This window comes from Megalops cyprinoides, chromosome 2 (genome assembly GCF_013368585.1).
Source record: "Megalops cyprinoides isolate fMegCyp1 chromosome 2, fMegCyp1.pri, whole genome shotgun sequence".
Taxonomy (NCBI): Eukaryota; Metazoa; Chordata; class Actinopteri; order Elopiformes; family Megalopidae; genus Megalops; species Megalops cyprinoides.
Genome location: NC_050584.1, coordinates 67,651,352 through 67,677,379, shown reverse-complemented (window position 1 = coordinate 67,677,379; position 26,028 = coordinate 67,651,352). Strand labels below are relative to the sequence as shown.

The 26,028-nt window shown below is 43.7% G+C and overlaps 1 long non-coding RNA gene across 1 annotated transcript; it reads right to left on the bottom strand.

Annotated features, from left to right (window-relative positions):
* Window positions 1–22,943: 22,943 nt before the first annotated feature.
* Window positions 22,944–24,301, bottom strand: LOC118768995. The gene is made up of 3 exons (XR_005004470.1): window positions 24,280–24,301; window positions 23,595–23,636; window positions 22,944–22,973 (listed from the first exon to the last, which is right to left on the bottom strand). It is a non-coding gene; the product is annotated as an uncharacterized LOC118768995 (long non-coding RNA).
* Window positions 24,302–26,028: the final 1,727 nt, after the last annotated feature.

Sequence of the window (26,028 nt, the reverse complement as noted above, 5' to 3'; positions counted from 1 at the left end):
GCCCTCAACTATCAGGACAGAACCGCCAGCAGCAGCCTTGCTTGTGAAGGCGAACCCACCTGGCAGCCCCCCCTCCTCCCCCTCCCCTCCCCCTGCTATAGAGAAAGAGCACACCCCTACTCTGGAGAGGATACAGGCTGAACAGGTCAATTTATGGCAAACTCCTGACTGAAGAATCAAACAGGAGTGAATTTATTTCACATGAACAGATGGAACAAGGAGAGTGAAAAGAGCAAAATTAAAATATTCCTAATAGCTGAAAAGCTACAAGTAGAATCTAAAGTGAGATTTAACGATCCTACCACGTGCGCCCGGGTAGCTGCTTCTACTCCTTTACCAACTGGCCTGTGAAAGCACCACGCAGTTCACTTCATTCAACATATAAACCGAAACAGCTGCTTTCACCTGAGAGATTTACCTTTAACTTCTCCGTTTCCACCTGCCACGACTGGGCTCCCGGTTCCGACGTTAACCGTCCGATTTTCCCGAGCGACGACACCAAGCCGCACTTTCACACCGACTCGCTACACCTGTTTCAGCTCTCTAACACCAAAGTGCCGCTCCCCTCGCTTCTTCTCCACGCAGAAAAACTCCCTCATTCAGCCCGCCGGCACACGTGTCCTCCTACTCGTTCGCGGGCTTTTTTCTCCCCTGCCTGACTGTACGGAAATTGTCGCTGATTGGCTAAAAGATACTCACGTGCTGATTACGTTGCTTAAAGGGGGGATGCACTAAATATACAAAAGAAAGAGAGACGGCAGCAGAGTCCTCGCATGTACATCTCACACAGCGACAGCAGCAGCAAGCGCAGCGCCGAGTGTCTGCGCATATGCGTCACGATCCTCAAGAAAAACTGATTTTTAAAACTTCAAGGTGCTCACGAAAGAACAGATCCCTAAAATGAACGACTATGCTCAGCTATGAATAAATGTCAATTTTCTCTTTTTCAGTACCGGTCCAGAATTGCTAGTCATAGCCTCAGAGGGTAATGGGGGCAGGAGAAACTGATCTGTCTGGGAATAAATGATGTAAATAATGTCTGTAGGTCTTTAGGGGAGCAAGGAGTTGTTGTCGGAACCCCTCTCCTGTTGGAGAGGCTGCTATTGTCCAGAGGACAGGAAGCAGCTCTTCTTCACAGTTCATTCCTTTTTCCGAATCCATTCAATCAATACCTTCTCTTGGTGGAATTCACAGAGGAGGGCTTTGGATCCCAGAGAGAGCAGGAGACACTGTATGCTGTATGTAGACAGACTGTGTCATGGCAATAACAGGTGCTGCCGTGGCAGAATAATAGGCATGTTTGTTGATCGGTGACCTTGTGTTATTTAAGAGAGATTTTAAGTTCTGAATTTCTGATAATCAGCTGAAGTCTCTCCAGGGTCTCCTCCTGCAGTGCACTGATCTCTGCCTCAGAAAAATCCATCATGAAATGGCTGGTAGAGCGTGCAGCTCTGTCTGTGTGCGTGACACCGGGAAGCAGTTCAGAGACTCACCTGCATGTCCACAGAACACAAGTGTATCCATTCAGTTTAAACGAGCAACAGTGTCAGACCAGGCTCACAACACTCCCAGACCAGTGAGTGTGAGCTTAACAGTAGTCAACCCCTACCACAAGTTAACTTCATGCAATCTAACAGAAACCAAGTATACTATGATACAACAGTCCCTAGAACACAGAATCAATACACTTCACAGTATTACACAAAATAAACATCAAATACTAGAGGTAGCAGGTGTTAGGGGGCGGGGATTGAGGTAGAACCGAGATGCAGTCTGAAGAAGTGGGTCTTCAGTCTGTGTTGCAGGATGGCCAGCGATTCCACTGTCCTAACCTCCAATACGGACAGGGATCGTGTCTGAAAAGAGCGACCCCGTCGGGTCGGGACAGTCAGTTGCCCTGTAGATGCAGAGTGCAGCGATCTTGAGGGAACATAGGGTTTGAAGAGGGGTCATAGGTATGAGGGAGGCTGTCCCATTCACTGTCCTGTATGCAGCACCAAGGTTTTGAACTTGATGTGAGCGATAACAGGAAGCCAGTGAAGTGACTGAGGAGGGGAGTAACTTGACTATGTTTAATGAGATTGTAGACAGGTTGTGAAGCTGCATTCTGCACTCAATTAGCTGTAAAGGTTTGATTGCACAGGTGGAAAGGCAAGCCAAAAGGGAGTTGCATTATTCCAGGCGTGAGAGCACCAGGGCCTGAACCAGGAGCTGTGTAGAGTATGTAGTGAGATAGGGGTGGATCCTTCGGATGTTGTAGAAGAAGAATCTGCACGCCTGACTCACCGCAACCACCTGAGAAGAGAAGGATAGTTGGCTATCAAGCAGTAGCAGCGCGTGGCTGCAGTCCTAGCAGTTCCCAAAATGAGATCCATAACTCGTTATTTAGAAGAAGACACTGGGACACACTCTGCTCATTTGTTGTGTTCTTGGCTGCTTGGCGCACTCAGTGGGGGAAAAACTATGCTCTTCTTGCCTTTGGTTGTCTCTGTGTTGTATGAGTGCTGAATGTGTGTTCAGTGCGCACCTTTTGGCACCTGATACGGGGGTGCAGAACGGTGATAGTGGGGACCCCTGGGGGTGTAGCATGGTCCCCAGTGACGGGTGTAAGCTTTCTTAATGTCTAGCGAGTATATGCTTTACTTGCCAATGACTGCAGGGTTTCGAGTTAGGGTTAAAGTTATGGTTATTTAATATCTAGTGAGTAAATGTGCTACTTTATATTACATGAATTCACTTGTATCACTTGCTGCTTATTTTACTTGTAATATCGCAATGCCTCATGGATACTGTGATCTCGTCACTGGGATGTTAATTTTGGGATCCCTTAATTTTGTAAGCTGTGTAGTTTCAGTTTAGCACAAGTTAACTTGTGGTAGTGCTTGAGTAATGTTGTACCCACACTCACTGGTCTGGGAGTGTTGTTAGCCCAGTCTGACACTGTTGCTCATTCAACTTAACTAACTAAATACACATATGTTCTCTTGTGCTGGAAGCTGCTCTGGATAAAAGCATCTGCTAAATGAATTTAATGTGATTTCATGCTTGATGCATGTGGGGACTGAGTGTTCTACAGTAATGTGCCTGATATGGGCGTCTCTGAGAGACCTGAACTCTGTCTCCACCTGCTGGTTGAAACAGTCACTGAGCTCATTCTCCTCCCATTGCCCTGTCCTGTCCAAAGCTCCCCTTTGTTGCAGGTATCAGTGTAACAGGGTTTTGTTGCAGGACAGGGTGGGGTAATAACCCAGTTCCCCATGCAGGCTGTGTGGGCACACCTGTCCCAGAGTTACCTGTAGGAGCTGTTTTTACACCTGGATCCTGCAGCAGCTCAGGACACCGAACGCCGACTGCTGATAGATGCACACATGAACACAATACCAGTCTAAACACCACCATTTACACACACACAATACACTGTACAAGCAGCCTATTCACCATTTACACACACAATACACTGTACAAGCAGCCTGTTCACCATTTACACACACACACAATACACTGTACAAGCAGCCTGTTCACCATTTACACACACACAATACACTGTACAAGCAGCCTGTTCACCATTTACACACACACAATACACTGTGCAAGCAGCCTGTTCACCATGTACACACACACACACAATACACCGTACAAGCAGCCTGTTCACCATTTACACACACAATACACACACTCATTTCACAGGTGCACACAAACTATACGCAATACACACATACATACAGTAAACAGTCTACGCACATACACACACACTCAAAAGTCACACACGCATCACAGACACATACAGTCCACACGAGACACACATACACATGCTGGTTAAAAATCCAAATCACAAATCAGTTTATTAAAAAATATGTATAAAAATATACTTTTATATATACAGTATATACACACATGAAAGACAGCAGCACTCAGAGGTGAAGTGGGTGTTGAACAGTGCTGATGATTTGTGCCCCGCCCTCTCTCTCTCTGGCTCTGGGACGTCCTGCGTATCCAGGTATGCGGCTGCTTGCTTCTGGTAACTGTGGCGATTGGGCGTCTCTGGATCCGGCCAGCCCCGCCCCTTGCCTGCCACAGTGGCCCCGGTTATCCTTCCCCTCTCTCACAGGGTCACTTCCCATCACCATGGAGACAGCCGCGCTCTACGATGAGTCCTTAGCCAATCAGGAGCCAATCGCCCCTCCACCTCTGTTTCCTCCATCTTGTTTCTTTTGATCCTCACCTACAAGAAGCAGAAAGTATGTAGTGTTTTACAATCAAGTTTAAATATCAATGTGGACAACTCCAGCCAAAACATCAATACTCTATTATCAAGTATAAATATAAATGCCCTTTACGTCAGTTAAAGTTAAGAGTCAGCACCTCAAGGATTGGCTACGTCAAGAAGATGATCCTTCACTCCTGTATTTTCTTCTCCCCAGAGGGAGAAACTCCACTCCTCTATGGTCTCTTCCTTTCCCTCTGCCATCACCTGCAGGAAGGAGGATTTGAGCCACAGAGAGCAAAAAGAAGGACCACCAAAATCCAGAGGCCTTCAGTCCCAAACCTCCGGACTGATGAAGTAACTTCCTTGTTCCCGAGGGATAAACACCTCCAGATACAGGCGGGGAGGTTAAAGGCTGCTTTAAATGCCAGTAGTGCTGAGCTTACTCAACCTACTGAAATTTATTTGAATGTCAAGCTATGAAAACACCACATAAATCATAAATATCAACAATGACTTTGAAGTCAAATCAACTTTAAATACCAGTATACTTACTCCATCTGAAGTAACATCACAAAGTAGCATAAATATTTAATAGCAATGCACATCAGTTAGATGATCAACATATTGAGTTATGTATTGTAATGCTAGTGTACTATGCCCCAGTTAAAATATTCAGGTTTTTGGCAAAGCTATTTCATCTCCCGTTTCAAGTTAAGTTGTTTTAGAGGTCATACACGTAAGGCCATACATGTAAAACACACACACACTTTCTCACTCACTCTCTCTCAAACACACACACACACACACACACACACCAATATCTATACCACAGTAGACACAATACAGCTCCTTCACATAACCCCTTCTCATGAGTAAGGAAATCACTGCAAAATGTATGTCTGAGTGTGCATGTGTTTGAGAAAACACATGTGTATGTGTGTGTGTGTGTGTGTGTGCGTGTAAATGTGTTTCTAGTTCACTGCTGTTGTGTTTGTGTGCGTGCTTGTGTGTGCATATTTGTGTACTTCTGCATGTGAGTGTATGTGTGCGTGTGTGTGGTTGGGGGGGGGGTAGATACTCATAACTATCTATAGACTATAAGTCTGATCAATCTGTAGATATTCAGTAGTATGTCCCTGTGACAGAGACAGAGAGCCTATGAGTATATGCTGGGAACAGCACTTCAGTTTGATTACCACTGTTCTACAGGATCTCAATTATGGCCAAACAGATTTTAAATCTTGGTCTAATATAATAAGGCGAAACAGTAATGATTTGACTTTACCTGGTCGGTGTGTTCTGAATAACAATACTGCCACAAGACCAAGGCTAAGAAGGCCAGCAACTGTAATACCAGCAGCAGCAGCAGCAGTGGCAGTATGGTTCCTGGTGACACTCCCAGAATTTTTGCTTTTTTGTTTTTATTTGTATTTGTGTGTGTGTGTGTGTGTGTGGGTGTGTGTGTGTGTGTGTGTGTGTTTGTGTGTTTGTGTGTATGTGTGTGCGCACATTTTTGTTTTTATGCAAGTATGAGTATGTGTATGAGTTTTATGGACAGCAGTCTGGTTTGATTACCACTGTACTACAGTGTAAAACAGTTTGAAATACATGGGTCTAGAATAATGAGGTCAAAAGAGTTCATATTTCTCTGTACCTTTTTTCCATGCTACTGTGAGGAGTCCTGTCACGAGAAGAACAAGAAGAACAACAGCAACTGCAATACCAGCAACAGCAGCAGGGTGCAGGGTGTCACTCCCAGAATGCTTATCTGCACCTGTCAATAAAGACACACTTCTTCAGAGGGGGTTACAGCTGACAGCATTTTCACCCTGAACCAAAGCCTGTCATGAAGGAGGAGTCTAAGAATGGCTTTCAGCAGCGCTTTCTAAGGAGAACTATGTGGTATATGCACTGGAAGCCTCAGCATGTAACTGCAATATTATTAATAGAAGTATGCTGAGTGCCATAAGTAAGGAGTATCTTTGCACATTAAATGCTTATGTCAAAAATAGAATTTTTTGTTTCATCTGATCATCTGTCCTGGTAGTTAGTGTTATGGACAATGCCTACAAGTTTGTTAAGGAGTCCCTAAAATATGATGAATCAGAGTGTTAATTCTGTGGCTTTCAGCACTGAAATGATTTATTCTTAAAAATTCTGGCGTAGCATTATCACAAATGGATTTATATTAGTGCAAATTAAAGCTCTCTGTGGCTCCAGACCAGCACAGGTGACTTTTATTTAGTTTCTCCTCTTTATCTTTCACTTCCTGGATCCGTACCTGTAAATCTGACATATGTCTGCACCAGCTGCAGGGTCCGGTCGGCTAACACCTTGCAGGTGTACGTTCCTGTGAGGTTCTGGCCCTCCGGGCTCTGGATCAGGAGCGACCCGTTTTCTAAAAGGTCCTGAACCCAGTTCTTCCACAGGTCTGTGATATGCCGGTGTGAGGTGCCGCTGTTGTGTGTGAGGATGGGCGGGGTTTGTCCCATGAAGGTCCAGGTCTGAGTGAAGTTCTGGAGGCTGGGCTTTGGTACAGGGCAGGGGATGGCCAGGGTTTGGCCCACTTCTCCATGGATGTCCCCTGAAAGGACAATTAAACACAAGTTGAGACACACACCCCAACCAAGAACTCCACACCCTGACAGAAGCAGTCCTGTTTACACACTGATCCGGAAAAAAGCCCAGGTTAATCTCTGGTAATGATGTAACTAGGTATTAAAAGATGACCTCATGAATTCCATAATGAGTGGAGCTACAGTACCACGTGCTATCAATCAGTGACTTGTATGAACCAATGAAAAAGCTTTACTCTCCACAGCTAAATGAGTGATTTACATAACTGACAGTCCATTCTGGGATTCATGAAGCCTCATTCTGCCATCAGTAAATGCTCCCCTCTGTTCAGGAGATCGGTGGTGGTGTTGTAATCCAGGCTGCGGTACCTTGCTGTCTGAATGAGGCCCTCCACTCTCCGGTCCCGTCCTCTTTGGACACGGTGCAGATGTAAGCGTGGTTAGAAAGATTTCCCAGCATCCTCACTGTGCTGTACACTGAGAACAGTCCCTGGGCATCTGCAGTCAGCTGGCTGGAGTCCTGCAGGGTTCCTGATGGTGTGGGTGGATCAGTGGACCAGGAAACGCGAGGGGTGGGGTAGATGCCCTGGGACATGCAGACCACTCCCTCTCTGGTCCTCTCCATGCTCACTGATTTGATGGGAGCTGCAGTGATGTCACAATAGCAGTTAATACCCACTTCCTCTGCACAGTCAAGGTGGAACATGAAAAGGTTTTGTCAGCAACCCAAGTCATTTGCTACTTACTAAATTCATTCAGGCACATCTTACGATGCATCCAGGCGTTTGAACCGAATGTGAGTTTTTGTAACCAAATGAATTTTGACAAAAAAAAATTTAACAGCAAGGGTTAAGCAACACTGAAGAAATGAGAAAATGGCACATGTGCCATCCACTTCAACTGTGGATCTGATGTCAGCAGCTCCTTACTACCCACAATCCATTGCTTGAGCAAATCACACCCCTTCTAGAATGTTCACAATGATCCAGTAAATCAGAACCTTTTTCCCCCATTGGGTTTATTTGAGAAGGGCAATTCACATTAATTATCCTTTCTGTAAATGTGCCAGAATTAGCCAAATTGGCTAGTTTTCACAAGCTGTCCCTGGGTGGGTAATGAAGACATAAATAGATAAAATAAAATAAAAAAAAAAAGACAAGCATGAAACATGAAATGACATGCAACATGGACAGCTAAAGCAGGTCAATGTCATGAATCATAACCAAAGGCACATGAGAATCTACAGAAAAGGAGCAGCATAGATTAGAAACCTTACATCGATTACTGGATGTTTTAATCCATTGTGTAGGTACATGATATTACTGTCTGTATATTTATCATGAATACCATTGTTTTTTATGCCCCAAATGAATATCCATAACACACAGCAAATCAGAATTAGTGTTAAATCGTCCAAAATGAAGCACGTCAGTCCTTGTCCTGTAGAAATCTGTAGCCGCATGGCTACAGGAACACTGTGGGTCATGAAGGCATTAGCAGGAGATGGTTGTGGGGAGACTTACCCTCCACTCTCAGGCTCACAAAGGACTCCTGGTTGCCCAGTGTGGTGCTGGTGTAACACTTGTATCTGCCCTGGTCCTGAATGCTGGTGTTGCGTAGCAGCAGGGATGCGTTGCCGTGGGAGATCAGGTCCTTAAAGAGAGAGGTCCGTCCTTTGTAGCGCCTGTCTTGGTGCTTTAGCTGATCGTCGCCATAGTAGTAGCTGTGGACAGTGATGACCTCCCATCCAGCCAGTGTCTGCCAGTCAATGACCTCTTCAGGTGAGTGTCTGAAGCTGCACGGCAGCACACAGGCCTCAGAGAAGAGGCAGGTAACAGGTGTGTCTGCAGAGGAAGAACACACAGCAGAGTGGTTCAGCTGTTAGGGAGCCGGGCTCCTAACCAAAGGGTTGCAGGTTCGATCCTTTGCTGTGCTCCTGAGAAAGATACCGGATTACATCTCTATGTTACTCTTGAGCTGTGTATGTTTGTGTGGATGACTGATATGAAAGTAAATAGTAATAAACTGATGTGAAAACAACCATTTATTTGTACAATGTGAATTGGGTGGCAAATTAGGCTACCTTCCTACATTCCATTCTTATGATACTAGCTTCTTGAAAGGCCAGCACACCTCCAACAACACTGTACGTTTGACCAACTTAATACATATCAATGGTAACCGCTGCTGTGGTTGCGTTGGATGGAGAGAAGGAATCCTTTATATCAACAGCATGGACTTTGGCTCAATTGACTCAATTCAGCAAATGGTTAGAAATTCTATACAAAACACCAGAGTAATCAACAAATAGGGTCGTTTTTAATTCATTCACTCTCCATCAAGGAACTAGACAAGGATGTCCTTTCTTACCATTTCACTTTCACAATGGAAAATTCTCTCCTTTTGCTTACCTGGCACAACAGTACTCATTACCACAAAATCAAAACTTCAGATATATTCAACCACCTATTACCATCAAGTTCAAAATGGTCATCTCTTCTGAATTCCCTGCTAAACCTCCCAGACCATTCCCTTACCCTGTAATGTACCGCACACAAAGATCAATCTGACCAAACACATATCAAAACTAAAAGTACAAAAACATGTCTGTATTTCAATTGTTATCTTTTAATGAGTGATCACCTCAAACCAGACGAAGCACTACAAGTATCTAAGGAGTATAAAGGAATATGACAATACATGTCATCCATTCATAACATCATAATTCATAACTGTCAAACACCCCCACCAACCCCACAACCCTGTCAGCTATCAGCATGGCCTCTCTCTCCTGACTGTTCATTCCTCTCTTTTCTTTTGCTGTCTGTGTGTCTACTAGGGGTGTATGATTCATCGTAGCACGATACATCGCAGTGCAAAAATGTGACGGTACGCATCGTATAAGTTGGACGGTTTTGATTGTCAGTTCGAATTATATTTTTGTATTATTATCATCACTAAACATAGATTTTATTTCAAATGTTTAGATATGCAAATACATACAAAAACAAAATATAACAAACACTATGTTACAATTCATCAGCGGTAGTAAATAAATATAGAAAATGATGTAGCACCAGTGCACAACGTCATACGTCACGCTTCTGACATTCCAATCGAGGCTTCACGTTTTACATGTTTCAGTCACAGACAGAAAGAAGAGGTTTCAGTAGCAGACTAGCAGCGTCAGCGAGAACCGTAATGAGTGCGGCTGGAGCTGAGATTGAAATCGAGGACGCGCCATCCTCCTTTAAGTCAGAAGTGTGGCAACATTTTCCGATCATTCAACAGGAGAATGGCGACAAATTAACCGACAAAACGAAGATGGTATGCAAACACTGTTGAAAAACCTTCAGCTACACTACTGCTAATACCACAAATATGATGCAGCATCTACAACGCCACCACAACGACAAATTCAGTTCAGGGGATGTGAGAAAGAAAGTGCTTAAAGGCCAAACTCTTGAAAAAAGTTTTGCATCTCCTTTGCCTCATATATGTGCAAGAGCACAAGATATCACCACCAGATCCACAGGAGTGCTAAAGACATGAGACCATTCTCGGTAGTCGACAACGAGGGATTTTGCCTACTACTTAAGACACTAGAGCACAAGTGCAACATCCCGTCATGCCCGCACTTTAGTCAGTCTGTAATACCAGCCTTGTACAACGAAGCAAAAACCAAAGTGACAGAAATTCTGAAAAGTACGGAGTGTGGTGATGGCAACAGACGGGTGGACATCCAGGGCTGTTCAGAGCTACATTACAATAACGGCGCATGTTATTAATAGCGAGTGGATACTGAAAAGTTTTGTGCTCCAGACTCGTCCGCTTTTTGAGACGCACACAGGAACAAACTTAGCTGAAGTTGTAAAATCGGCCGTTTTGGAGTGGGAACTCGAAAGACCAAATCACAGTATCGCTGTCGTTACCGACAATGCACGCAACATGGAGGTGGCAGCGAGAGAAGCCGGGCTATCACCGCATATCAAGTGTTTTGCGCACACACTGAATCTAGCTACCAGACGGGATTACAGATAACCCGCGTCAGTCGTTTGCTCGGGCGAATGACATGGGTTGTGGTCTTCTTTCACCAAAGTGCCACAGCAACAACTGTGCTCACTGCAAAGCAAAAGATGCTTGAGATTGCACAACATAAGCTAATTATGGACGTTGTGATACGCTGGAACAGCTGTATGGAAATGCTGGAATGCTATCTCGAGCAGCAAGCAGCTGTACCTGCTGCCCTGGTAAGCACAGAGGTGCGCAAAAATGCTCGTCAACTTGACACTTTGGATAGCTCTGACATCAGTGATGCCGAAGACTCAGTGAAGCTTCTGAAACCTATAAAAACAGCTACCATTGTGCTGTCTGATGAAAACAGTACCACACTGTCACTTACTGTACCCTTGAAATTCATGATTGAGCAGAGCATCGTACCCAACCAGGATGACAAAGAATTCCTCCTAGGGTCAAGCTGTCATCACTTTAATGGTAAAAAAGACAATAGTTCAGCATTGTTAATGCATCAAAAACAAATACATTGTTTTCATTTCGGTGTCAGTTCAATTGATTTTCTTAAAAATACTGTGGAAGAATCGAACCGTAAACATTGTATGGTGAATCGAATCGAACCGTGAGCTGAGTGTATCGTTTCATCCCTAGTGTCTACCCTTCCCTGCCATCTCCCACATCGCATCCTCTTTTCTTCCTCCTCTTTCTCCTTTGAACTCTCTTTATACTTTGTTTCATTGGGGGGAAACGACAAAGAATTAATCACTCAAATCAGGGTCATTTTTCAGCTGTCAGGTACCAGAATCCACAGATATATTCACAGATATACATACACACAGAATACAAGGTGAAGGGCACAGTAACCCACTATAGACATAATGCAACGTTAATGCAAAGTTCAAATACCACAATACACATTTTGGACAACCACCTCACACAATCAAATTTTTGTGAAGGGCTTCTAATCAACATTAAACACCACAGGAGTGAAAAGGAAAAAAAGAGCAGCTAGAAGCACAGCAGGTGAGAGTGAAGGTGGAAAGTGGGTTTTGTGTTACCTTGGCATTCAGTCAGAGTCAGAATCCACAGGAGGGCGATGGTGACGGCCAGACGAGACCCTGCCATGGCTGAGACTCCACCCAGCAGCTGAAACATCATTTTACTTATTAACTTATTCAGTTGAAAGGGAAAGAACATAACAACTGCATCATTACATATAGTGCCAGATTTAGCTGTAAGATAATTCCACTAAGAACAGTTTTAGAACGTAGGTTCAGCATCATATTTTGGAATTTTAAATCTGTAAAATTAATGAAAACCCCTTCTCCCTCTCCTGCAGTTCTCATCCGTTATCTGCAGTTTGGGAGATGACCAGGAGTATTCTTAACAGCTTGTAGTTTCCAGCATGGATCCCCCAGTTTCAGTAGCTGGGTGGCAGTGTAGCATAGCGGTAAGGAGCGGTGCTTGTAACCAAAATGTGGCAGGGAGGATTCCCGGCTGGGGTGCTGCTGCTGTACCCTTGCACAAGGTATTTAACCTGGATTCACCTCAGTAACTATCCAGCTGTATAAATGGATAACACGTAAAAACAGTAACATGTGTTAAGTATAAGAGTAGAGAAACTGGCCGAAATGAGCTCTGCAGAACATGACTTGCACGCTGGATGCAGGTCCACACCCATTTTCAGGCGTACTCTGATACCAATTCTCCAAAGGAGGAACAACCAATGAAATGAATGTGAGAGCTGACATGTTCATTCTTCAGTTGTGTATGTAACAGTGTTATATCCCCTGTTCACCCCTGAAGAAACCCTTTTACAGTCTGTACCGCCTTCCTGTTCTATCCTGTGCTGCTGCTAATCTTCACCAATTTAGCCAGCTCTACTCTTAAATATACTGAACAAATTTTAAACAGGTTGAATACAAAGAAATGCATACTAACTGTATAAAATTTACTTTTTTTTTTTTTTGCAAAAAAACCACCTTGCTGCAAAAAACTAACCTAATTTTGGGAGATACCTAGCGAAGTATGAGTAGATTACTGTTCAATGCAAATAGCCTCCATCAAAGAGCTTGATTCTGTACTCTTTGGATAGGTGTACACAACCACAAAAGTCTGGCTCCAGGTGAGAAAAATGGTAGGGTAATTCAGCAAAGACAAGTAAGTGGCATGCCGATTCACCTGTATAGATCTGTCAATACCCTGTACATGCGATATAAGGTATGACTAAAGGGAAAAAATATATGGGAAGAAACCCAACACCACATACTTTGTATAGCTGTTATTGCAATAAAATATCTATGCGATATATTGCGATGTCTATATTGCCCAGCCCTAGTAAGGATACCAAGAAAATTCCTAATTAAATTAAGGTAAGTCTGAGGGTGTGGTCATCTTTCTCCTCTAGGATTTGGTGGCAGACGGAATGCTGTATACTGTATTGCTGCCACCCACTGGTCAGGAGTCCTGCAGACAGAGACCACAGTCTGGAATGCAAGGCCACTGCGTTAATGCATTAATGAAGCCTAAAACCAGGAAGAACACACTTACCTAATTTTACTTATTTTTACTTACTTAACTTACTGTTTAACTATTTACTTTATTTACTAGGTCAGTGTTTCCCACACATAGACTTTACTTGGCTGGGCCGCCCAGGTATATTAACGGCTGCTTAAGTATATTTGGCGCCCCATTTTAGCATTTGTTATTTTTATTTTTTTTATCCGGCCGACAGAACAATTGCATCCGCGATCGATTAACTAGTGAAAAATCTCCCCTCGCTCTACCCTCCCGTACCTGTTCATTCTGCTATCGCGAGAAGGGTCTGCTGACAATCGCACATGCTCTACAGAGAAACAGAGAGAGAGGGAGAGGGAGGTTCTCTGGTGTTACATTAGAAGATGTGGATATTTTACAAGCACGGAACAGGCAAAGCAACTCCTTTTCTCCGTATTGTGTAATTGTGCTCTGACTTTGGTAGTAGTTTTGAATTCTATGAAAGAAAGCAGCAACTATGCTGCGTTGGTAGCTACAAAACTCAAGAGCGTATTCAGCACACGTAACGTGACCATTGGTGCCACATGCAGCAAAGTTGTCCTGGCTAAAGATAAGAAAGATTATGATTTGTTTTCTCTTCAGGCTACGGCAGTTAGAAAGACACAGACTAACTTTAGATAAGGTTAGGCTACTAATTTATCATGCATTTACTCAGCAGATATGAGTATTCAAAAATATTTTAAGAGAATATGGTGTGAGGAAGAGAGACGCACAGCACCACAGGTAATTTAGCCAATGTTAGCATTTGGCGTGAAATAGCAATAAATAAATGCATAAGCCTCAATAATTACATCTGTCAGTTAATTTGACGTGAAATTACTTTTACTTACCGTGTCGCTCTCCTTTCTTCTCCTTCTCCTTCTTCTTCCCGCTGAAAACTTCATTCATTTTCCCGCCGGCTCAATCTCATCAGTTCCGCTCACGGCTTTGTTTTTCCCCGCCCTGATTGATTGACTGATCCGTTAACAAACTGTGTCGCTCTCGGGATTTCATCAGCCTGTCTGCGCGCACTCCTCAGTTCCGCTCGTTCGTGGCTCTGTTTTTCTCCGCCTCTGGTATTCCTGAGCCCTGATTGGACGGAAAGCTGCTGATAGGCTAAAAGATACCCACGTGCTGATAGCGTTTCTTAAAGGGGCGTGTCCTAAATGCACAGAACAGACACGGGGCCGCTGAGTCCTCATATCCACGGGGCTCACCGCATGCAGCTCCTCCAAGCGCAGCGAGTACACGCGTAACGAGCAAGATAGATGGCCACTTTAATGTCTCATTTCACATACTGTGTAGTAACGTTCAGTCTGGACCATCTAATCTACGAGTCAACGAGCCACTTTCATTTTCTTTGAACACAACTTGATTAGCGAGACCAACTATATATATAACTTATATATATATTTATATAAACTTATATATATATATATTTATATATATAAAATTCGCATTTGTGCTCAGCACCTTTTTAGAGCAAGACTTTTGTCTGCAGAGGCTCAGTCTGATTTTAGCGGTTGACAGAGGACGCTGTCTGCTGTCCGTGTAAGGCAGATCATGATAAAATAAAGGAATCGCACTTAAAAAAATAATAATAGTGGGATTGTTTCCACTTACCTAACGCGACGATATTGTTCCCCGTTTCCACCTGCCACGACTGGGCTCCCGGTTCCGACGTTAGTCGTCCAATTTTACTGAGCGGCGACACCAAGCCGCACTTTCACCCCGACTAGCTACACCTATTTCAGCTCTCTAACCCCGTTAACAAACCGCGCCGCTCTGCTTGCTTCTTCTCCACGCGGAAATCTCCCCCATTCAGCCCGCCGGCTCAGCTCTCCGCAGCTCCGCTACTTTTGGAGCTGTCAGATCCTGCGATCGCTCAAGTGCTGCTGACAGGCTTACCGTACGTTCACACCGGGAATATGGTTACAGAGAGAGATGAGAGACCAGAGGTAAGATTCTGGAAAACCAGATATCGCCACGATTCTTTCACGTTGGTCATCTTTGGTCGGGGACACAGCCCAAAATTGCACAGTGTACACCCGCCTTAAGAGTGTCGCTGTAACCCCTGGAGATGTGTGAAGAGGGGGCCAGAGACAGCTGGGCACATCCAGCCGAGGTATTTAGAAGGACATTCTCCCAGGGATAAGAGCTTCTGTCCCATTTGGCTGGAGGCCATCATCACCATTGATGTGAAGACCTAAACCTGAGAGATTATTCAGCCCAGTGTACCGACCCACAGGGCTGTGGTAGGAGAGCAGTGTGTAATCATGGGAAAAGGCTGGGGTGATGTCACACTTGTGACCGTCCAATCATTGCTGTTGTTTTTGTATGGAGTATGATTAATACTATGTTATTAATAATGAATTAAGTAATAGTGGTTGCTCCTTCAGATGGAAAAATATATGCACCATTTGGCATATAGTTCACCATAATATTCTTTAGGACACTGTGTCCTGTGGCCAAGTTGCAATGTTTTATTGTTCAAAAGAACACCTTCCAGGACACGATGTATCACTTGAAATAACTACATTTTGAAGAACATTCCATGCTTTAAGTTGTTAAATGTCTATGTGGCTTTAGTGTGTTTAAATACACAAAAGGTGCATAGATTTCTTAATTAATAAATAAAAACAATAAAAATTATACCTTGTTGTAACAACACAAACCACACCTACAAAACAATGTTGTCCATTTATACAGCTGGATAGTTTTACTCAAGCAATTGTGGGTTAAGTACCTTGCCCAAGGGTACAGCAGCAGCGCCCCAGTGGGGAATCGATCCAGCAACTTTTCAATCACAAGTGCTGCTCCTTAACCACTATGCTACACTGCCACCCTAATACAATACAATGCAACTTTCAAATGCAATACTGGAGCAAAGTTGAAAATATAAAATAATTTAATTTTCATTTTTTTCAAGATTAATTAAGTCTCATTATAAGAGTGATTGATTACACCAAGAAGTATTGTACCTAGAATACTGGGAAAAAGTAAAACCAGTTTGTGTTTATGACACAGATCTGTGATCTCAGAATATCTAATTGTATGTGGACTACATGTGGTCATCTGAAAAGATATAAACCATGTGCTTTGACCTAATCTCAACCCTTCCACAACTTTCTGATATGTTGTGTTTTGGGTACAGGGTACAAGCACAGGCAATCTAAATAGACAACTTACCTTCTTTCCAGACAGGCCCTGCAAAATAGTGAGAAAAAGTGAGATTCACTGAGGGGCTTTCAACAAAATATAAAGCATCAATATTATCTGACTGATACATTTTACTATTATTACTCTTTGTACTCTTTGTTGTTTGAATGCCCTTATCCAGGTTGTCTGTAAATGGTTCCAGTTTGTGTCTTACACAGTCTGAGACCCGTATCCAGTTATACAAAAGCAACTGCAATACCAGAACCTCAACTCAAGGTGGCAGCAGTGCTCAAACTTGGATTTGTGCACATGGCCTTCAGTGCAAAGCACTAACCACTACAGCACACGCTGACCATACATTTTAAACTTTTGTACTGCATTCAGGATTAATGATAAAAACGTTTATTCCATTACATTGTACTGTCACAAAAATTCACAGAGGAGGACTCTGGATCCCAGAGAGAGCAGGAGACACTGTATGCTGTATGTAGACAGACTGTGTCATGGCAATAACAGGTGCTGCCGTGGCAGAATAATAGGCACGTTTGTTGATCGGTGACCTTGTGTTATTTAAAAGAGATTTTAATTTCTGTATTTACAGAGTTCAGCTGAAGTCTCTCCCGGGTCTCCTCCTGCAGTGCACTGATCTCTGCCTCAGAAAAATCCATCATGAAATGGCTGGTAGAGCGTGCAGCTCTGTCTGTGTGCGTGACACCGGGAAGCAGTTCAGAAACTCATCTGCATGTCCACAGAACACAAGTGTATGCATTCAGTTTAAAAGAGCAACAGTGTCAGACCAGCCTCACAACACTCCCAGACCAGTGAGTGTGAGCTTAACAGTAGTCAACCCCTACCACAAGTTAACTTCATGCAATCTAACAGAAACCAAGTATACTATGATACAACAGTCCCTAGAACACAGAATCAATACACTTCACAGTATTACACAAAATAAACATCAAATACTAGAGGTAGCAGGTGTTAGGTGGAGGGGATTGAGGTGGATCCGAGATGCAGTCTGAAGAAGTGGGTCTTCAGTCTGTGTTGCAGGATGGCCAGCGATTCCACTGTCCTAACCTCCAATACGGACAGGGATCGTGTCTGAAAAGAGCGACCCCGTCGGGTCGGGACAGTCAGTTGCCCTGTAGATGCAGAGTGCAGCGATCTTGAGGGAACATAGAGTTTGAAAAGGGGTCATAGGTATGAGGGAGGCTGTCCCATTCACTGTCCTGTATGCAGCACCAAGGTTCTGAACTTGATGTGAGCGATAACAGGAAGCCAGTGAAGTGACTGAGGAGGGGAGTAACTTGACTATATTTAATGAGATTGTAGACAGGTTGTGAAGCTGCATTCTGCACTCAATTAGCTGTAAAGGTTTGATTGCACAGGTGGAAAGGCAAGCCAAAAGGGAGTTGCAGTAGTCCAGGTGTGAGAGCACCAGGGCCTGAACCAGGAGCTGTGTAGAGTATGTAGTGAGATAGGGGTGGATCCTTCGGATGTTGTAGAAGAAGAATCTGCACGCCTGACTCACCGCTACCACCTGAGAAGAGAAGGATAGTTGGCTATCAAGCAGTAGCAGCGCGTGGCTGCAGTCCCAGCAGTTCCCAAAATGAGATCCATACCTCGTTATTTAGAAGAAGACACTGGGACACACTCTGCTCATTTGTTGTGTTCTTGGCTGCTTGGCGCACTCAGTGGGGGAAAAACTATGCTCTTCTTGCCTTTGGTTGTCTCTGTGTTGTATGAGTGCTGAATGTGTGTTCAGTGCGCACCTTTTGGCACCTGATACGGGGGTGCAGAACGGTGACAGTGGGGACCCCTGGGGGTGTAGCATGGTCCCCAGTGACGGGGGTAAGCTTTCTTAATGCCTATCGAGTATATGCTTTACTTGCTAATGACTGCAGGGTTTCGAGTTAGGCTTAAAGTTATGGTTATTTAATATCTAGTGAGTAAATGTGCTACTTTATATTACATGAATTCACTTGTATCACTTGCTGCTTATTTTACTTGTAATATCGCAATGCCTCATGGATACTGTGATCTAGTGACTGTGATGTGTAGTAGTGTCTCTACTTGACTTCCCTTAGTTTTGTAGGCTGTGTAGTTTCAGTTTAGCACAAGTTAACTTGTGGTAGTGCTTGAGTAATGTTGTACCCACACTCACTGGTCTGGGAGTGTTGTTAGCCCAGTCTGACACTGTTACTCAACTTGAATAAATACACATATGTTCTCTTGTGCTGGAAGTTGCTCTGGATAAAAGCATCTGCTAAATGAATGTAATGTAATGTGATGTCATGCTTGATGCATGTGGGGACTGAGTGTTCTACAGTATTGTGTCTGATATGGGCGTCTCTGAGAGACCTGAACTCTGTCGCCACCTGCTGGTTGAAACAGTCACTGAGCTCATACTCCTCCCATTGCCCTGTCCTGTCCAAAGAATGCCCACATGAACACAATACACTAAAACAGTCTATTCACCATACACACACCATGCACACGCTCATTTCACAGGTGCACACAAACTGTATACACATACATACTTACATACAGTTTAAACAGTCTACACACACATACTCAAAACTCATACATGCATCAGTCACATACACAATCCACACAAGACACACATACATGAACACACATACACATGGAGGTTAAAGATCCAAATCACAAATCAGTTCATTAAAATATGAATATATATATTTTTATATATACAGTATATACACACATAAAAGGCATCAGTGTTCAGAGGTGAAGTGGGTGTTGAGCAGTGCTGCAGTCTCTTGCTCAGTCTTCATCACTTTCTCTCCATTCTCTGCTTCCTGAGCAGATCCTTCAGCTCACAGCTGCACAGTTACTCAGGAAGTTCAGTTTCAGCTCCTCAGCTCCAGGGTGTGACTGCAGCGCCCCCCTCTGGACCCCCAGAGTCTGATGATTTGTGCCCCGCCCTCTCTCTCTCTGGCTCTGGGACGTCCTGCGTATCCAGGTATGAACCTGCTTGCTTCTGGTAACCGTGGCGATTGGGTGTCTGTGGATCCAGGCAGCCCCGCCCCCTGCCTGCCAGTGGCAGTGACGCTTGTCCTGCCTGTGATGTCACAACGCAGGTGACCCCGCCCTTCCCCTCTCTCACAGGGCCGCTATCACCATGGAGACAGCTATACTCTACGGTGAGCCCTTACCCAATCAGAAACTCCTCCGGCTCTCCATTTCCATCTCGTTTGATCCTCACCTACAAGAAGCAGAAAGTATGTAAAGTGTTTCAGTCAAGTTTAAATATCAATGTGGTCAACTCCAGCCAAAACATTAATATGCTATAATCAAGTATAAATATGAATGCAGAGTCATTACCTGAAGCACTCAGAAGACATTGTTCCTGTTCCTCTTCTCTCCTGTTCTTCTACTCCTTTATCTTCTTCTCTCTATGTGCTTGTGTGTGCATGCATGTTTGCGTGTGAGAGAGAGAGGGTGTAGATAATCATTGTGACAGAGCTATTAATCATTGTGACAGAGCCAGATCACAGCACAGAGTCCATGAAAGCAATGGCCACTTCATCCACCAGAGACTCTATGATCCACGCCAGCACCAGGCCATGTCCCTCAGCTGAAGGATTTACTGTATATATATGTTTTGAGCCTAGACTTAAATGTGGAGAGAGTCTGTTCCCCAAATCTCGGTGGGGAAGCTGTTCCACAGGAGAGGGGCTTGATAGGAAAAGGCTCTACCGCCTATAGTAGTTTTGCCCACTCTTGGAATGATGAGAAGCCCAGCATTTTGGGAACGAAGGGCTCTCTGGGGAAGGCATGGGTGAAGAAGGTCCTTAAGATAGGGAGGGGCAAGCCTATTTAAAGCCTTAAATGTGAGTAAGAGTATTTTAAAAATGATCCGGTATTTAATAGGAAGCCAATGGAGAGAAGCCACAACTGGGGTAATGTACTCAAAGCGTTTAGTTTTAGTTAAGATTCGAGCAGCTCCATTTTTGTACCAGCTGAAGGGGTTTTTAATGAGACATTTGCACATCCTGACAAGAGGGCATTACAGTAGTCTAATCTGGATGTTACAAAAATGTGGATTAATTTTTCACCACCCCATCAAGCTGTGAAGAAACACTGATTCACTTGAACTTTAGCGCAGTTGATGTGCAACCCTTACCAAAAGCTGGACCAAGAAAAATCCCTGTAACAGGAAGGAAGAGGAAACAAACAGCAATACTCACTGATACACCTGTCAAGATGGCCCTTGAAGAAGAGCAGAGAAGAAGGTCTGACAAGGTGAAACGGAAAATAAGCTTGCCAAAGAAAGGTCTGGGCAAGAAACAAGACAAATCGACTCGCACAAACCAACAACGACCTAGGGTGTCTAAGAAAACATCAAGAAAGAAAAGTCAGAAAATGCATAACATCGAACCACAGGACAGATTCCTCAGATGCTGATGAGAATTTCTGTATTGTGTGCATGGAACACTTCAATAACTCAAAGCCAAAAGAAGGTTGGGTTCGGTGCATGACCTGTAGCCTGTGGGCCCACGAAACCTACACTCCAGGAGTGCCATACATCTGTCACCACTGTGACTCTGACAGTGACTAACAACTTGGCACATACAGACACACAGACACAAAATAATGTTCAATTTTAAGTTTTATTATGTTCAAATGTTAGTGTAAGACCTGTTGGCTACTCTGTGGGCCCATAAGGCCTGCACTCCAGGAGTGCCATGTCTGTCACCACTGTGACAAGCAAGCACAAACACAGACGAACACACAGTTTTCAATTTTATTATGTTCAAAGGCCTGTCATTACTATGACTGACAGTTACTGACATACTTGGCTCACACACACACACACACAGCAGTTGTTAAAAAGTCATTTGTTCAAGTTCAAGTGTTGAATAAAAACCTTTCAATATCAAGTTTTTGTCATAGTCCTTATTTCATGTTACATTTCACCCCAGTGTATATCATAATGTTACATTTCACCCCCGGGTACGTTACAACTAACCCAGACTATGGGGTGAATTGAAACATTTTACTCCTTGTGTTTGAGACTAAACCATGCATTTTCTGTTTGTGTTGCAGAGATAACAGCTACACCATTTAATAGCAGACACATGTAACTAGTTTCTTTCACATTTTTAACACACTGGCTCAAAAGAGCTCCAAGATACAGACAGAAATGTCAAAAACAACCATCCCTGGTCTTCCCTAAGTCATGTTTGAGCTCGACGAATGATAGGCGAATCTTTGCATGTCACATTCTTGGGGTCGTCCTTTACACGCTGGAAATGATCCCACACTTTAGATCACTGATTCTCAATCCTGCTCCTGGGCCCCCCTGCTCTGCACGTTTTCCATCTTTCCCTGCTCTACCTACCTGACTGAACTCAGTGGCACTTTTGATTAGCTGGGCACACCTGATTTAATCAAGAGCTCACACTAATTTCAATCAGGTGTGTTTGGAGTAAGGATAGATAGAAGATATGCAGGACAGGGGGGCTCCAGGAGTAGGATTGAGAAACACTGCTTTAGATGATTACCTGCCCGACATAGTCTAATAACTTTTTAACGACAAGGCGCAGCTCCCGAATGGAGTCTGAGGGTTTTTTTCTGTGACTAACCGGCTACTGAAAACCCGGTCGACTAAGACTCTTCTCATCGACTAACGTTTAGTCGACTATTAGGGGGCAGCCCTAATATTATTCAAGAAAAAAGAGCTCTGGTATCGGTATCGGTATCTGTATCGGTATCGGCAGATATCCAAATTCATGTATCGGAATCGGATTGAAACTGAAAAAAAGTGGATCGGTGCATTTCTACTTTAATAAATACATATAAAAATATATAAAAATAAATTAAAATATATATTTTTATACATACAGTATATATACACTTTATATATGCACATCACCTCTGAAAAGGTTGTTGAGCAGTGCTGCAGTCTGTTGAAATGCAGCATTGCTCAGTGTTCACCACTTCAGAAGTTCAGTTTCAGCTCCTCGGCTCCACGGTGTGACTGCAGCGCCCCCCTCTGCACCCCCAGAGTCTGATGATTTGTGCCCCACCCTCTCTCTCTTGGGGTCTGGGACGTCCTGCATAACCAGGTATGGGCCTGCTTCATCCTGGTTACCGTGGTGATTGGGCGTCTGTCCATTTCCTCCTTCTCCATCTTGCTCCTTTTGAACCCCAACTATAAGAGGCGGGAAATACGTAAAGTGTTTTACAATCAAGTTTAAACATCAGTGTGGTCAACTCCAGCCAAAACATCAATACACAATAATCAGGTATAAATATCAGTGCACTTTACCTCAGTTAAAGAAAAAATACGCTGTAACTGAGTTAAGAGTCAGTACCTGAAGAACTGACCACATCAAGAAGATGGCCCTCCTCTCCTCTATCCTGTGGTCCTTCTCCTCTCCCCTGATTACCACCCAGAGGCTGTAACTCCACTCCTCCATCTTGTGGTCCTTCTCCTCTCCCCTGGTTACCATCACCTGCAGGAAGGAGGATATGAGCCACAGAGAGAACAAAGCAGGCCCATCCACATCCAGAGGCCTTCAGTCCCGGTGCCCCACATTAATGAGGTGATGTCATCGTGCCCATTCTTTAAATGCCAGTAATGTTTAACTAACAAATCCAGAGGCCTTCAGTCCCAGTGCTCCACATTAATGAGGTGATGTCATCGTGCCCATGTCAGTAGTGCTTACCTCATTCAACTTTTATATCTGCATCACATACCACCCAAATCTTAATGTCAACATGCTGAACTCCAGTGAAAATGTAAACATAATATAATCAGTTCAATATAATCTAGTTTGAATATTGACACTTTACTCCAGGTGTATTAATAATACATTATAATCCATAATAGCTGTTAACATCACAGCATTAGTTAAACTATCAATACATAATGTTTGAGTTCTAATACTAATGTACTATACCTCAGTTAAATTATTTATGTATTACAAAGAAGTTAAATATATCAGAACAGTGTATTCAAGTTAAAATATCAAAATACCATAACAGGAAATATGTAAACACTACACTGCCTTTTGACAGATGAGGTATTATTGTTCTGTATGATAGTAAGGAAATGCACCTGGATTCAGTCTTACCTCTTAGTCCTTGTATTAACTGTATTAATCTTTGGAGCCACCCTGTAGTACACAGACATGTAAATCATATCCAGGGCCATATGCATAACACTCACACTCACACTCTGATCAATCTCTATACAACAGGAGACAAAATACAGCTCCTTCGTGTAACTGCTGTCAGTCTCAGTAACAGAATCTAAGCAGTGCATAAGTCAAGCACTGCTTGCCTTTTCTTTCCTACGTGAAAAATGTATAATGTACATGTGTGAATGCACATGTGTATGTGTTTGTTTTTGAATGTATTTCTGTACATTCGTGTGTGTGCATGTGTGGGTGGGGGGGGTAGTGTGATGCCTATGATTATATGCTCGGAACAGCACTTCAGTTCGATTACCACTGTTCTACAGGCTCTCACATTTGGCCAGATTTTAAATCTTGGACTAAAGACAGATAACCTATAGTAAACAGCATTGCTATTGCAACGATAACAAGAACAATGATGGCAGCAGGGTGCCAGGTGTCTCTCCAAGAATACCATGTTGGAAATGTGTGTGTGTGCAGGTATACATGTATGTGTGTGTTTTTGTGTGTGCTTTATGGGTAGCAGTTCAGTTTGATCACCAGTGTACTACAGAGCTGGCAAAACAGTTTTAAAATATGGGTCTAGAATAATGAGGTCCAAAGAGTTCATATTTCTCTGTACCTTTTTTCCATGCTACTATGAGTACTGTCACGAGAAGAACAAGAACAACAGCAGCAACTGCAACAGCAGCAGGGAGCAGGGTGGCACTCCCAGAATGCTTATCTGCACCTGTAAATAAAGACACACTTCTTCAGAGGGGGTTACAGCTGACAGCATTTTCACCCTGAACCAAAGCCAGTCATGAAGGAATCTAAGACTGACTTTCAGCAGCTCTTTCTAAGGAGAACTATGTGGTAGATGCACTGGAAGCCTCAGCATGTAACTGCAATATTATTAATAGAAGTATGCTGAGTGCCATAAGTAAGGAGTATCTTTGCACATTAAATGCTTATGTCAAAAATAGAACATTTTGTTTCATCTGATCATCTGTCCTGGTAGTTAGTGTTATGGACAATGCCTACATGTTTGTTAAGGAGTCTCTAAAATATGAAGAATCACAGTGTTAATTCTGTGGCTTTCAGCACTGAAATGATTTATTCTGAAAAATTCTGGTGTAGCATTATCACAAATGGACTTAGATCAGTCGAAAGTAAAGCTCTCTGTGGCTCCAGACCAGCTCAGCTGAGTTTTTATTTATTTATTTTTTATTTTTTTAGTTTCTCCTCTTTATCTTTCACTTCCTGTATCCGTACCTGTGAAGCTGACATATGTCTGCACCAGCTGCAGGGTCCGGTCGGCTAACACCTTGCAGGTGTACGTTGCTGTGAGGTTCTGGCCCTCTGGGTTCTGGATCAGGAGCGACCCGTTATCTGAAAAGTTCTGAACCCGGTTCTTCCACAGGTCTGAGATATGCTGGTGTGAGCGGCTGCTGTTGTGTGTGAGGATGGGCGGGGTTTGTCCCATGAAGGTCCAGGTCTGAGTGAAGTTCTGGAGGCTGGGCTTTGGTACAGGGCAGGGGATGGCCAGGGTTTGGCTCACTTCTCCATGGATGTCCCCTGAAAGGACAATCAAACACAAGTTGAGACACACACCCCAACCAAGAACTCCACACCCTGACAGAAACAGTCCTGTTTACACACCGATCCAGAGAAAAGCCCAGGTTAATCTCTGATACTTTATTGACTCAGAGGCTGTTTAATAACCCAGAACAGGAATAAGTAAGTGGCTCTATCCAGATTAATGCCGTTAATGATGTAACTAGGTATTACAAGATGACCTCATGAATTTCATGAGTGGAACTACAGTACCACGTGCTAACAATCAGTGACTTGTATAAACCAATCAAAAAGCTTTACTCTCCACAGCTAAATGAGTGATTTACATAATTGACAGTCCATTCTGGGGTTCATGAAGCCTCATTCTGCAATCAGTAAATGCTCCCCTCTGTTCAGGAGATCGGTGGTGGTGATGTAATCCAGGCTGCAGTACCTTGCTGTCTGAACGAGGCCCTCCACTCCCCGGTCCCGTCCTCTTTGGACACGGAGCAGATGTAGGTGTGGTCAGAAAGATTTCCCAGCATCCTCACTGTGCTGCTCACTGAGAACAGTCCCTGGGCATCTGCAGTCAGCTGGCTGGAGTCCAGCAGGGTTCCTGATGGTGTGGGTGGCTCAGTGGACCAGGAAACGCGAGGGGTGGGGTAGATGCCCTGGGACATGCAGGCCACTCCCTCTCTGGTCCTCTCCATGCTCACTGATTTGATGGGAGCTGCAGTGATGTCATAATAACAATAAAGTATCCATTTCCTGTGTACACTCTATAAATGTGCCAGAATTAGCTAAAACAACTAGTTTTCATCTGCAGTCCCTGGGT